Source organism: Onychomys torridus, unplaced genomic scaffold, assembly GCF_903995425.1.
Source record: "Onychomys torridus unplaced genomic scaffold, mOncTor1.1, whole genome shotgun sequence".
In the NCBI taxonomy this organism is placed as follows: domain Eukaryota; kingdom Metazoa; phylum Chordata; class Mammalia; order Rodentia; family Cricetidae; genus Onychomys; species Onychomys torridus.
The window spans coordinates 893,481-899,782 of NW_023411189.1; the positions used below are offsets into that span (position 1 = coordinate 893,481).

General features: G+C 39.3%; 1 pseudogene; it reads right to left on the reverse strand.

Moving 5' to 3' along the window:
• Nucleotides 1-4,253: 4,253 nt before the first annotated feature.
• Nucleotides 4,254-4,900, reverse strand: LOC118575009 (annotated as a pseudogene).
• Nucleotides 4,901-6,302: the final 1,402 nt, after the last annotated feature.

Sequence of the window (6,302 nt, forward strand, 5' to 3'; positions counted from 1 at the left end):
TGACAGGAACTATACTATCCCCTCAATGCACTCAAACATGGACATAGTGGCTATCAGCTTCTTAGTTGTTGTTTGGAAGCAAGTATACAATGCTAACAGAGGGTTTGAAATCCTTCAGGGGATATTTACACTACAGCAATTAGAAGCACTCTTTCATGTTGTTAGATGCTCACTCAGACACACAAATATTGATACCTGAGCTAAGCTGCAGCTAAAAGTCAAGGCATTTTTGCTTTTCCCATATAAAAAGTTCCCTTATATATTGGATTCTCTGTGTCTCTTAACCTACACTCTCCTAAGAATTTCCTCAGGTGACTCAGGCCTGCTGCTGCCTTTTACTAGCTTGAAGAGAGAGTTTAGAAGAGGCTTTTGGGAACTCAAGCACTGCCTCCCTCATTGCAGGGAGAATTTTTAAACCTTAAAGTGGTTTTGGTGTTCTAAGAGGTTTGTTGTATTCACTTAGGTTGAATCATAAGTGTTTCTACACTAATATCTAAGGTGATTCTGATAATTTCCTGTGAGAAATTTCTGACAGGCTTTGGAGAGAGAGAATGTAAATTAATATTTTGCATCTTCTCTACTTCCTATTTCATGGCTTTTGCCACAAATGAAAAAATTATCATTTAGGGGAGCTGGAAATTTATCGGCAATTCTGATGGAGATTTTCAAAATTACCACAGGATTCCATTACTTTGCTGGGAATGAGAGCACAGGTTCCTGGCCATTAAATAAAATTTTGATTATTCCTTCCACTTCATGTTCTTCATTATAGATCTCTTAGACTTGATTTCTTCCCTGACTATTTGGCAAACATGACAAAAATATATTTGAATGTTAACCACTATTTTCTATTTTAGGATATGAAGCTAATGAGTGTGGGAAATTTCGGTCCTCCTTCTTTTAATCCACTAATTGTGGATTAACCTTCAGTATTATCTCAGAGAGAGAGAGAGAGAGAGAGAGAGAGAGAGAGAGAGAGAGAGAAGAGAGAAAGAGAAATAAATGTGGAACATCCTGATTTATTTTTTTAGAGATTTAAATTTATTTCTTTATTTTATTAGTATTATGTGTTTTAATTTTATACATCAGCCATGGGTTCCCCTGTCCTCCCCCGTCCTTCCCTCACCCCCACCTTCCCCTAACCCCTCCCCTCCATTTCCATGTCCTGCAGGACCAAGACATCCCTGCGGACTCATTTAAACCTGGTGGATTGAGTACAGGCAGGTTCTGTCCCCTCCTTCCAGATTGAGCATGTGTCCCTGTGAAAGCCCAAGGTTCCAAACAGCCAGCTCATGCACTAAGGACAGGATCTGGTCCCACAGACTGGGTGCCTCCCAAACAGATCAAGCTATGCAATTGTCTCACTTATCCAGAGGGCTTGATCTAGCTGGGGGCTCCACAGCCGTTGGTTCATAGTTCATGTACTTCCATTCAATTGGCTGTTTGCCTTTGTGCTTTTTGTTATTATCATCCATTCGGCCATCTTCCCACCTGAGACAAAAATTTAGGCATCTTTTACTATTAATATTTTGGCTCCCTGGAGACACAAGTCATTGATGATGAAGTTGTTTGACAGTGATAGATTATTGTGTTAAATGTATTCTTGCAGATTACAGACCATTTTGAGTCTAGGAGATATGAATACATCTGGACTTTTACTGTTTCTTACCACCTGGATATATTTTGATGTGTTTGTTCCTCCAGCTCTATGGCTAGTGGTGTTCCTGTGAAAATTATCTGGGTAGTTATTTAGAAATTTTAGTATGTTTATAGAGACACTGAGGGAAACTGATGAAGCAGAATATGCTCAATAAGGACAGAAGAACTTGGAAAGGGAATCACAAAGTAGAAAAAAACATATGGGGATCCCAATCCTATGTGATTGAGTATACTTGTGGCATGCAATCCCATTCTTCTGGAATTGGTGACATGGCAGCTGATTATGGTGTTTTCTTGAACTTAATAAAGCAGAGACTTCTGTGTATCACTGTGTTTGAGGAGGAATTTCTCTGGGGTGAGGGTAGGATAAAAGGTTTCAGGTGGGACAGATTAATCCACTTGTGAAGGATATTGAGCTTAACAGCTCTAGGTGTGACAATATTATTCTGAAGTGTTCCTAACCTTTAAGGGAAAGTGGTGAGGAATACTGGTACAGAGGGCAAAGAAGACTCTGATCCCCAATATGCATTTTGGTTTGGCATGAATCATACCTGGGGAAATGAGTGGTCAGTTCCCCGGGAAAGTTTCAGTTATTGAAAATCCATAGGTGAGATCTGAGTTGATAACTTAGAGGAAACAGGACATGTCCAGCGATAGGTGAAAGTTTGGATAGATGGCCTGGGTTTAGAGCTGGTCTCCAACACAGAAATAAAAACAACAAGATTGAAGGGGAATTTGGGAATTGCCCATAGCCTGAATAAACCTAGAGGCAATTATTTCACCCAGTCAAGCTGAAGCTCCTCTACCACCTTAATGAGAATATTTTTGAAAGACCAGTTGGTATGCTCTACCTTCCCAGACATAAGTGAATGATAAGGAATACAAAAATGCCAAGGTATATTAAGAGCTTATATGATATAAGGTAACTCTGGGATTCGAACTACAGATCATTATCAGACTGAAGAGATGCAATGATCCTAAAATGGGGGAAGATCTCCTAGTTGAGAAGGTCAATGACTCTCTGTGCCTGTTTGTTAGAAACTAGAAATATCTCCACCCAATTTGAAATTATCCATGACCATGAGGAGACATTTAATTCATCTGACAGTGGATTTATGATTAATATTGAGCTGCTATAGAGTCCCTGGAATGGAAGCTCTAGACTGGAGTGTGAGAGAAGTTTGGCTCTGATATTTGGAATTGAGAACTGACTTTTGCCAAACTTTACAAGTGGCAGCAATAGCTTTTTTTATCACTTTATTCCAAAGTGTGCACCTCAATATAAAACTAAACACTGGTGAACTGTTTTCCTTACTTATTTTAAGTTACTGTAAAATTTACAAATTATGCTAGAAGACCAACACTTAAATAGATTAAATCATCTGACACAGGGTAGATTTTATACAATAGAAATACTTAAAGTAATTATTGCAATATACTGATCAAAATAAGTGTACATTGAAAAACAAGGTTTCAAGATTATTACTAACAACATTGTAATATGAATGTTACAAATTACATGGACAGTGTTTATTATGGGTCTAAGTCATGAAAGATCAGCAAAGCCCCCTTCCTTTCATAGGGGGAGAAAGAAATAATTAGCTGTTTTATTAACTGTATATTTTGTATACACTTAGGCATTTCTTAAATATTACAGAAAATAATAAACATGGAGACTCTAATGCAGTACTATACAGTACAGTTGGAAATCATATTTTTAAAAAGAAAGTGCACATGGTGGGCTCTTTAAGTGTTGGGGATTTAACTCAGTGGTAGTGTGATCCTCAGCAAAACAAAACAAAACAAAACAAAAAGTGGACATCAAGTTTGAATGTACATAATTGTTAGTGCGCTGACAAATCATGTCCAAAAGAAACCAGAGCTCCCTCCCTCTTCCAGACAGAACTCCATGTGATGGCCATCAGCGATCAAAAAGAAATCAGAAAATTGGTTTGTGGCCACTTTGTTAAATAGCTCCCATGAAAGGGACCACTATCCATTAAGATGCATTTATGAGTTTTTATATTCCTAAAACAAGATGGGGTTACACATGACTTCTTTTCAATCAAATTTTCAGAAATAACAGCACTGAGTAAGATATCACTAATATTCATTATTTCTGGAGATGTAGGACTGGTTTCTTAGGATTATTTATTAATATGTGGAATGGACACTTTTTAGACAATAGAAGAAATTAGCATTTGCTTGGTATCTGTTGCTAAGCATAAATATTTTTACTCTTCTAAAAATGTTTCTCTTAAAGCTCACATTAGTAATTTTGAATATTTCACACCTGGCTATTATCCCAGTTTTGAGAATTGGTGGGTTAAGTGAGGGTCCATACCAACTGGAGATGCATGGTTCCCCTGTACTTTCCCATGGAAAAAATTGTACTCTGTTCTCATTTCACTTTCTACTGCTGAAACATTAGTTGGAAGAACACATGCATGTTATTAAAAATTAAGTTCAAAACACTCAAAGAAATTCAGTATTAGAAATTTGATTCAACCATAAGTCTCTTTTTGGAAGTCTCACTGGGCCTGCAGAGGCTACCACTCCATGCTTTTTGCCATTTATGAAGTTCAAAATGGAATTCAGTGACTACAACACTGGCTTCTGGCTGTCTGTGCAGGCTCAGTACGATCTACTCCTCATTCTCTGGCCAAGTTTGTGCCTGATTCTCTGGTTTATCCTTTGGCAGCTTTTTAGCTATTGCCATGAATATTTCATTTACATCCATTGATGCCTTAGCTGATGTCTCCATGAATAATAAACCGTTGCCATCTACATAGGATTGTGCTTACTGGACGTCAACAGCTCATTTATTTACTAGGTCAGCCTTGTTTCCTGACAAAGATATCACAATATTAGGACTTGCTTGCCTTTGAAGTTCTTTAACCCAGTTTTTTGCTCTTGCAAAGGACCCCTCATTTCTGATATCATACACAACTATGGCTGCTTGTGCTCCTTGGTAATACATTAATGCTAGGCTATGGTACCATTCTTGGCCAGCTGTATCCCATAGTTCAAATTTAACTGTTATATCATCAAGGCACACAGTTTGGGGTAGAAATGCAGTCCCAATGATACTTTCTTGAAATTCACGAAAATCGCCCTTCACAAAGCAAAGCACGAGGCTTTATTTGCCATCAGCAGACTCTCCTAGAAGTACCAGTTTGAACTGGCATATTTTATTTCCAGTGTTTGGCCCATTGGGTCTTGTTGCTCCTTGATTAGCCATGTCCATATTTGAAAGAAGTCCCTAATTTCAAATTCCTAAATGAACTTGAAGCATGCAAAGTATCAAATTAATTTCTTTTCTGTAGAAAATATCTCAGCTACCAGAGTTCTGGGATGACAGATGGGTGCCTCCATATTCAGTGCCTTTTAAAGCTCAAAGCTACTGAATCTTTACTTTGAAAGACCTTGGGTGATAGGAGGCCATGCAGTGCCTGCTAGCAGCTTCTCACACTTGCAATAGTTCTTAATAACTGTAAGTATTCATAGGTAAGATGGAGGTGGGCTCCCACAAACTGATAGAGTGCTAACTATCAGGTTGAAAGAGCTGATATAAATTGGACAGAAATTTCCTAGTGTCAGGAACTGACAAAGAGGAGTGGATTGTAATGTCAGGATTCCCTGCAATTAATTGTGTGTTTCTGGGTATTGGAGAGTGCAGTCCTAGTTGTCTGTTCATCCTGTTGTTTCCCTTAGAGATGATGGTGCTGTGGGTCTAAGGAGATTGGCAGTGAAAAATTTGAGCCTTAAGTCCTGTAAGGTTCTGGAGTGAGAGAGGGTACTTAGTTTGAGTGATTTTCGGGGTAGGGTTCTGTAACTGGGTAACAACGGGAGATTGTGTGTAGCAACAGAAGTGTTCTGGGTGTCACAGACTATGTGTTCCATCTGAGAGGCTGAGAAGGGAAATGGCATGTTAGAGCTGGTGGACAGAGTTCCTAGAAGGAGGAGCAGATGAGCAGCTGGCAATCTGTGGTATGGAAATGTGGGAGCAAATGAAATACAAGTTAATGCCTTACCTACATAAATCCCTTCCCACTGGGGGCACAGGGCAGTTTGACACTAACAAAAGTGTGTGAGTAAAAGGGATACACCTGAAAATACAATTATGTGGTTGTGTTTGGTGAGTTAAGTAAGGCTGTTCCTCTACCCTGACAAGAGGAACACCATATGAGAGGTGAGACCCACAAACTCTCACAGGATGGAGTAAGTGGCTCCAGTGTCTAAAAGGAAGTAAATATGTGGCCCAGATACAATATTGCTACTTAGGTTCCTGGTGACAAAAGACTTGTTCTGTTAGGACCTGGGTACCTTCAGTGTTCCATTCGGAAGCCTAGGATATTGCGTGGAGTGTGGTCTTCAATTGCTATCCCCATGTAGGAGATACTAAAGGGCAGGCAACTGACCTACATCCCTTTGATATATTTTGGACAAGGCCCAGTTGGCCCATATCAGGCATGGCAGCGACAATTCCAATGACCTTCTCTACCACATTTAAAACAGTGACATGCTGGATTCTATGGGGCTGGTTAGATGGACTGTGCCAGCATTTGTCAGTCTTGCTTGCAGGCTTTTTCATCTCTCCCAATGTACACCTTAAAAGCCACTGCTAAGAGCACACAACAATA